Below are 9,753 nucleotides of genomic sequence, written 5' to 3'. Positions count from 1 at the left end.
TGAACTCAGATCCAGTTCCTAATTTCAGAATTCTTCAAATCGGTTCTTTTTAGAACCATAATAATACTCCCAAAGAATTATGCGAAATTTTACTTTTCTGTACTCTATACAACCCATTTTTAAATTGGTTGCAGTTTGTAGAACTTCCTTCTGATTTGCTATATAAAATGCATAGCACCGACTCAGAAGCCATTCATTTCGAATTTGGCTGTCGTTGTCAACGTATCGATTATGGCGCGATCGAGGCATCTCCAGGCGAAATACAAAGCTTGCTACCGCAAGCGGAAGAAGCAGGAGGCTTCAACAGAACTCGCAGAAGGAGAGCCGAGTCGGCTGTTGAGACGCGTTGAGCAGACAGTAGCAGAGCCGAGTGATGGAGGTGGTTCGTTGAGTTCGCAACCGAGTGGAGTACAAGATGAGCACTCGAATGGAATCCGGTCAGGTATGTTATTATCACTTATTCTGAATAGTGACGTATTGATTTTCCGATCGGATCCAAGCTACCCTGGATTTAGACAGCGTTTTTAGAAATATCAATAATATTCGTTCGAAGTTCTAGTGATAATATTACGGATAGCAGAATAACGGTTCTTGATATTTTCCAATAATCTTACATCCTGTTGATTAACCTTAATGCGCGCTGAATAATCGATATTTCATATGATTGATTTTATTACTTCAAAACTTTTAATGTCATTTAGTAATTTGTTCATTACGATTAGTATGATTATTATTATTATTATAATTATTATTATTATTATTTATTATTATTATTATTATTATATTATTATTATTATTATTATTATTATTATTATTATTTTATTATCATTATTATCAAAATTATAATTGCACAACGGAAGTACACATTTCAAAACGGACCATTGCAATTGTCTCTTAATGAAATCTTCGTACTTGAAAGTTTTCATTGAAATTACTTCAGAAATTTGTTGTACCCAGCCTATATTAGTATATTAAAAATGAATTGTTTTACGCTTAGAATATATAGTTTTGCATTCCATTACTAGCTGCCGAGAATGAAATGTATGAATGGTTTTGTCGTGAATACGACTTACTTTACTATGGGGCGCCTTTTCGAAATTAGCCATATGGAAGAATGGGCAGAACTTAATCGTGAATATCTCGACTTGTATTAATGGTAGCAACATAATTCTTTCACCATTTCATCAAAAATATGATCAGGAATTCAGGATAATATTTTGATCAGTGTGCGATAACCACAAACAACTCAAAAATTAAGTTTTCTTAAAATTTGAAAACAACGCGGAAAACACCTTACTTTCGCTTGGGTTTTTCGCGCAAGGACGACGATTTTGAGGTAGTCAGGCACATATCTTCAACTGAATGCGTATAAAAGGGGAACCGTGGTCAAAAATCGATCATTTCTTTTCGTGCGTTCGATGGAAGCAGACGTCGTGGGAGTGGAATCATCAACCAGCAGCGACGGACCAAATTGAGTTCCTCAATTTGGTTCTTGTGAATGCTAGAACAGAATCCCTACAGCATATTGATAATTTCTTTCAATAAATTATGCAAATCCGAAATGAAATAATCGACAATAAAATTCTGTATGCGGCTAATTTTATAGCCGTTAGGACCGCCCATTAGTGAAAAAGCTACAAACGAAATCACATAAAAGGAAATCTCTTAACAAAAATTCAATCAGTTTGGATTCAATCGCCACTGCGAGCAGAGGTGTTTTGTGTCGTCTGCACGCTTTCGACAAGAGCGATTACGTCACAGCTGCCAGTCATTAGCATTGGAAAAAGGCGGGTGGGTAATGTCAGAGACATAACTGGATGTCGTGAATACGAAAACAACTGACATGCTCCTTAACACTTCCGAATATCAATTGTATGAATTATGCACGCATTCCCCTTTTTCACATTTTTCGCAAAAACAAAGAAAGCTTCACTTGATCTCGATTACTGTGAATTTCACACAGCGAAAAGTGCACAAATCTAAGCAAACTATTCTTGATTTGCAGTAAACTGAGGATATTTCCCTACGATTTGCAAACAACAAATCCTAATAGTTCTTTAGAAAACTTTTAGAGCCATTAGAACGGCTGATATTGTGCAATGCTCTCCACCGATGTTTTTTTCCCAATGCTAATGACTGGCAGCTGTGACGTAATCGCTCTTGTCGAAAGCGTGCAGACGACACAAAACACATCTGCTCGCAGTGGCGATACAATCCAAACTGATTTAAGTTTTGTTGAGAGGCTTGTTTCTACCTGATTTCGTTTGTAGCTTTTTCATTAATGGGCGGTCCTAACGGCTATAAAAATAGCCGCATACAGAATTTTAATGTCGATTATTTCATTTCGGATTTGCATATTTTATTGAAAGAAACTATCAATATGCTGTAGGGATTCGTTTCCAGCATTCAGAAGAGTCAAATTGCGTAATTCTCTACGACATTAAACTCTGGAACATTTTTCGCAAAAAAAGGCTTCACTTGATCTCGATTACTGTGAATTTCACACAGCGAAAAGTGCACAAATCTAAGCAAACTGTTCTTGATTTGCAGTAAACTGAGGATATTTCCCTACGATTTGCGAACAACAAATCCTAATAGTTCTTTAGAAAACTTTTAGAGCCATTAGAACGGCTGATATTGTGCAATGCTCTCCACCGTTGTTTTTTCCCCAATGCTAATGACTGGCAGCTGTGACGTAATCGCTCTTGTCGAAAGCGTGCAGACGACACAAAACACCTCTGCTCGCAGTGGCGATTGAATCCAAACTGATTGAATTTTTGTTAAGAGATTTCCTTTTATGTGATTTCGTTTGTAGCTTTTTCACTAATGGGTGGTCCTAACGGCTATAAAATTAGCCGCATACAGAATTTTATTGTCGATTATTTCATTTCGGATTTGCATAATTTATTGAAAGAAACTATCAATATGCTGTAGGGATTCGTTTCCAGCATACAGAAGAGTCAAATTGCGTAATTCTCTACGACATTAAACTCTAAAACATTTTTTGCAAAAAAGGCTTCACTTGATCTCGATTACTGTGAATTTCACACAGCGAAAAGTGCACAAATCTAAGCAAACTGTTCTTGATTTGCAGTAAACTGAGGATATTTCCCTACGATTTGCGAACAACAAATCCTAATAGTTCTTTAGAAAACTTTTAGAGCCATTAGAACGGCTGATATTGTGCAATGCTCTCCACCGTTGTTTTTTTTCCCAATGCTAATGACTGGCAGCTGTGACGTAATCGCTCTTGTCGAAAGCGTGCAGACGACACAAAACACCTCTGCTCGCAGTGGCGATTGAATCCAAACTGATTGAATTTTTGTTAAGAGATTTCCTTTTATGTGATTTCGTTTGTAGCTTTTTCACTAATGGGCGGTCCTAACGGCTATAAAAATAGCCGCATACAGAATTTTAATGTCGATTATTTCATTTCGGATTTGCATATTTTATTGAAAGAAACCATCAATATGCTGTAGGGATTCGTTTCCAGCATTCAGAAGAGTCAAATTGCGTAATTCTCTACGACATTAAACTCTGGAACATTTTTCGCAAAAAAAGGCTTCACTTGATCTCGATTACTATGAATTTCACACAGCGAAAAGTGCACAAATCTAAGCAAAATGTTCTTGATTTGCAGTAAACTGAGGATATTTCCCTACGATTTGCGAACAACAAATCCTAATAGTTCTTTAGAAAACTTTTAGAGCCATTAGAACGGCTGATATTGTGCAATGCTCTCCACCGTTGTTTTTTTTCCCAATGCTAATGACTGGCAGCTGTGACGTAATCGCTCTTGTCGAAAGCGTGCAGACGACACAAAACACCTCTGCTCGCAGTGGCGATTGAATCCAAACTGATTGAATTTTTGTTAAGAGATTTCCTTTTATGTGATTTCGTTTGTAGCTTTTTCACTAATGGGCGGTCCTAACGGCTATAAAAATAGCCGCATACAGAATTTTAATGTCGATTATTTCATTTCGGATTTGCATATTTTATTGAAAGAAACTATCAATATGCTGTAGGGATTCGTTTCCAGCATTCAGAAGAGTCAAATTGCGTAATTCTCTACGACATTAAACTCTGGAACATTTTTCGCAAAAAAAGGCTTCACTTGATCTCGATTACTATGAATTTCACACAGCGGAAAGTGCACAAATCTAAGCAAAATGTTCTTGATTTGCAGTAAACTGAGGATATTTCCCTACGATTTGCGAACAACAAATCCTAATAGTTCTTTAGAAAACTTTTAGAGCCATTAGAACGGCTGATATTGTGCAATGCTCTCCACCGTTGTTTTTTTTCCCAATGCTAATGACTGGCAGCTGTGACGTAATCGCTCTTGTCGAAAGCGTGCAGACGACACAAAACACCTCTGCTCGCAGTGGCGATTGAATCCAAACTGATTGAATTTTTGTTAAGAGATTTCCTTTTATGTGATTTCGTTTGTAGCTTTTTCACTAATGGGCGGTCCTAACGGCTATAAAATTAGCCGCATACAGAATTTTATTGTCGATTATTTCATTTCGGATTTGCATAATTTATTGAAAGAAACTATCAATATGCTGTAGGGATTCGTTTCCAGCATTCAGAAGAGTCAAATTGCGTAATTCTCTACGACATTAAACTCTAAAACATTTTTTGCAAAAAAAGGCTTCACTTGATCTCGATTACTGTGAATTTCACACAGCGAAAAGTGCACAAATCTAAGCAAACTGTTCTTGATTTGCAGTAAACTGAGGATATTTCCCTACGATTTGCGAACAACAAATCCTAATAGTTCTTTAGAAAACTTTTAGAGCCATTAGAACGGCTGATATTGTGCAATGCTCTCCACCGTTGTTTTTTTTTGTCGTGAATACGACTTACTTTACTATGGGGCGCCTTTTCAAAATTTACCCTCTGAGAGAGTGATAAGTTTTTGATCGTGAATATCTCCTGTTATATCTAACGAATCAACATAATTCTTGCTACATGCCATCGGAAATATGATCACAATTTTATGATAAAACTTTCAGTTGTGTGACATATTCTTAAATAGTTCACAATGAAACTTTTCTGAAATGTTTGGTATAAACGAGTATCAAAGAGGATAATTCATATGGCGCGTTTGCCTTTCTCGTATTTTGAAAGCTCATAGCTCAGTGATCTGTAGAAGGATTTATATAATCTAACTACCATTAGAATCGAAAATCTTCAACTTGAACGTGTATCACAACAATATTGAAGTTTTTCAATAGTACACTATTGAAAAACCTGTTTGATTTATCCCATGACAGCACCAGCCAATCAGAACGCGAGATGTCTGTATCTATACAAGAGCATCCATATAAAAGTTGAATGGTTCACTTTTCCTATCATTTGCTGAGCAATTCTTCCCGAAACAAGACACACGACAGCAACATCGAGGACCTGTCGTCTCATTGTTTCCCGATATGAATGCACGAGACACCGTCAGCACAATGACACCGAAAAAGCCAGCCAAAAAGTCCAGCAAGGCCCATTGCCGAAACAAGACACACACGAGAACCATCTCAGATCTCAATATTTCCTACCAAAAGATTCATCAAGATGGGAGTTAAAATAATTTGCACCGTCACTAACACATTGAATTACGAACGGCAATGCGAAAGCGAAAGTGATGATTTTGAACACATCTTTATACTAGTTTACAAATATGTCGTGCGAAACAGATTTGCCACAGATCAATATGTATTTTTGTCGCGATTACTTTAGTATGCGGCCGAAAACAAAAATTGTTAGAACAAATGTTTCCACTTGATTTGCGCATTCTACTTTCCAGGCGTATCAGAACTGGCTAAACTTAAAGCAATTCTAAATATTTCTTTATCACAGTGATGTGGTCATCCTGAAAAGGACGGGGTTTTCAACGGATGGCCAGCTGCAGATGGCGAGGGATGATTTTCGTTTTCGTTGTCATGGGCAGCGTTACCGGTCAACTCCAACACTTCGGCAACCAAGTACTCCATCACTGCCGCCAGATAGACCGATGCACCAGCACTGACACGCTCGGCGTAGTTCCCCTTCCGAGGCAAACGATGGATTCTGCCGCCAACTGGGCACTTCAGACCAGCACGGTTTGAGCGGGACTTTACCTTGCCCTTAATTGTTCCTCCACAACATGCTGCTAGCAGCTCGACGACCCATTCAGTATTACTGGCTGCCGCTCTGCTAACTCTCTCTTTTATATCGTTTCACTGTTTCCCGTTCTGCGTATAGGAAAGAAATTCTAACAAAGGGGACGTCCTACCGTGCTACCACTAGCACGTATAAAAGGAAATATGATGTGAGAAATAGCGTCATTTAAGTTAAAGCAGCTACTCTGTACGTACGAGACACCGTCAGAACGATGGCTCCGAAAACAGGTAGAAAAACAGATTTGTACCGTCACTAACACATTCAATTACGAACGGCAATGCGAAAGCGAAAGTGATGATGTTGAACACATCTTTATACTAGTATGGGGTCGTGTGAAAATATGCCATGCGAAACAGGGTTGCCATATATACAGGTTAATCTGTATTATTATTATTACTATCATTATTATTATTAGAATCACTCTTGCATACCGAAGATCGTAGATACATTTCAGACCAGGCCATTGCAATTGTCTCGTACTGAAATTTCGAGAAGAATCAGATATCTTCGAACTTCATAGCTTCAATAAAAATAAACTACAAATTTGTCGTACCTAGCTTCCTATATTAGCAAATTAAAAAGGAATTGTTTCAAGTTTGGAATATATAGTTGTAGAATAGTAGCTGTTTAATGTAACTAATCTGTACTTTAATGTAGGTGTATCGCTTCAAATTCTATTAGTGAAAAAGAGTAAAGCTTGCACAATTCATACAATCAATCAACTAACTGATATTCGGAAAAGTGATGGGAGCGTGTCAGTTTTTTCGTATTAACGACATCCAGTTATGTCTCTGACATTACTCACCCGCCTTTTTTTTTATGTACGAACCCGGTGGGGAGAAAAAGATCAAACAAAAAAAAGAATCATGTAAATCCGTCCATCCGTTCTAACGTGATGCGATTACAAAGAATGATCTCTGCATTTTTATATATAAAGATATATAAAGATATATATATATATATATATATATATATATATATATATATATATATATATATATATATATATATATATATATATATATATATATATATATATATATATATATATACATATATATATATATATATATATATATATATATATATATATATATATATATATATATATATATATATATATATATATATATATACAATGTTTTAAAAATACTTCTCATGATTTACGACAATGCTAGACAAGAACTAGGACAGGACCAGACAACTGGCTTCTTTTCCCAGAAAAATATTCCTCTTCTTATTCCGGTTGCTCCCTGCTGTAAATAATAAATGTCTCGTGATCACTGTTGCCAGTAGAGATATTTATTCATTCTGAAAACTTTCTCCCTTTATAACATGCGATTATTTATCATTTGAAAACATTTAGACAAATGTTATATTGGTCAAATATATAGCTCTGGATTCATTTTGATAAGATGTTTGTTTTGAAGAAAACGTTTAGTTGAAACAGCTTAATAAATTTTTTCTGAAACACTCAATTTTGGGTAATTAATTTTTGCAGCTTTATTATCTAAAGTATTCAACATATTCTATTTGAGAAAAATAATAACATACAAAAGTATCCAAAGATTCGGTGCTATTCTCAACCAACATAATAAATATTCTCGTCCATATCACACTTCGTGATTTCAGGCTTTCTCTTTGTAACATACCATCCAGTGATTGTTAAATGTACTCGTATATTTTCCACATTGACAGGACTTAAAAACAAATTGAACTTAATCCTATTGGAATTATTAATTTTGAAAAGATGATCCGAAAAATAAAATATCCAATATCAAGCTACATTGTTACCGACGATACTGACAACACTTTTTCTACCACCCTGCAGTAATATTGATTTCAACAACTTGTACCTGCTTATGTCAATTTCAACCAATCACAAGCTGGTCCGAAACTGGTCCTAGAAGTGGATTAACAATTGTCAGGTCCTGTCCTAGGACAAGAACGCGCTGGTTGATGAGCTTTAGTCGGGGAGTTCACGTCAGCGTTGCCAGGTCATTTTTTTAAAATCTGTATTCGGCGCAAAAATCTATCTGTACCATATCGGTATCAAAATCTCGACAACATAAGCACAGACTAACAGACATGACAGTATGAGTAAATTCTTATAAAAAAAATTTTTCGTTATGCACTAGCTCCACCTATATTGTACTGCGCGAACTATTTACTATTTGTACACCCCTTGTGTTATGTAAAAGTTTTTTTACTAGTTGGTTTCCCCTCGTTTGTCAACACCGATCAGCTGCTTGCAGTGATGCCTGATTTCATCAAAATATTTGATAATGAATCGTTACAATAAATTATTGGATTACGTTGATAATATATTTAACTTTTTCGCGATGTTGGAAGGTAACCATTTATTTGACTCAACGTTGTTCATCTAGACTATTTTTTATTGTGTTGGTAGTTATCACCCGAAATTAAGTGGCGGCAGACCAGAAGCAAGTAAATATTGCAACAAAACGGGTTCGATTTTGTCTTGCGTTGGAGGATGAGAAGTAGGCACAATTATGTATATAGTTTTGGCAATATGTATTAAATCTGTATCCTGCATGAAATTCGCATGGACGTATACAAATCAATACATTATAGGTAATTCTGTATGAATGGCAACTCTGTTGGTAAATGAAAAAATAAACACAGTCTAGATGACAGACAGGATGTTTTTGATAGGGTAACGTGGCGCCATCATGACACATGTGAGTACTGTCCCAAATAAAGGAATATTCGAAATGACCGTTAAAATGATTGAAGAATCTAATTTGAGTGTCCTGTCTGTTAGTCTGTGACATAAGGTCACCAAAGCTTCGTCGGAAATGCCAAGCTATCAATGAAAATCGGTATTTATCTGAACTATCCATGAATTATCGGTATTTTGTCGTGAATACGACTTACTTTACTATGGGGTGCCTTTTCAAAATTTATCCTCTGAGAGAGTGATAAGTTTTTGATCGTGAATATCTCTTGTTGTATCCAACGAATCAACATAATTTTTGCTACACCCCATCGGAAATATGATCACAATTTTATGATAAAATTTTCAGTTGTGTGACATAATCTCAAATAATTCAAAATTAAACTTTTCTGAAATGTTCGGTATAAACGAGTATCAAAGGGGATAATCCATAAGGCGCGTTTGCCTTGCTAGTATTTTTAAAGCTCATAGCTCAGTGATCTGTGAAAGGATTTATATAATCTAACTACCAATAGAATCGAAATTTTTCAACCTCAACGTGTATAGCAAAAGCATACTAAAAAACCTGTCTCATTTTACCCATGTCAACACCAGCCAATCAGAACGCGTTCTGAGGAAGAGAACAAAATATCTGCTGCTGTACAACAAATATATCGAGAAAAATGTTTCGACAAGTGTTGAATATCGTAGTCAGTTGCTCAATTTGGTCCTTCTGAATGCTAGAAACGAATCCCTACAGCATATTAATAGTTTCTTTCAATAAATTATGCAAATCCGAAATGAAATAATCGACATTAAAATTATTTATGCGGCTATTTTTATAGCCGTTAGGACCGCCCATTAGTGAAAAGCTACAAACGAAATCAGGTAAAAACAAGCCTCTCAACAAAAATTGA

The sequence above is a fragment of the Malaya genurostris genome, chromosome 1, assembly GCF_030247185.1.
Source record: "Malaya genurostris strain Urasoe2022 chromosome 1, Malgen_1.1, whole genome shotgun sequence".
NCBI classification, from domain to species: domain Eukaryota; kingdom Metazoa; phylum Arthropoda; class Insecta; order Diptera; family Culicidae; genus Malaya; species Malaya genurostris.
The sequence above is the reverse complement of the archived record's forward strand: the minus strand, read 5'-3'. Positions refer to the sequence as shown.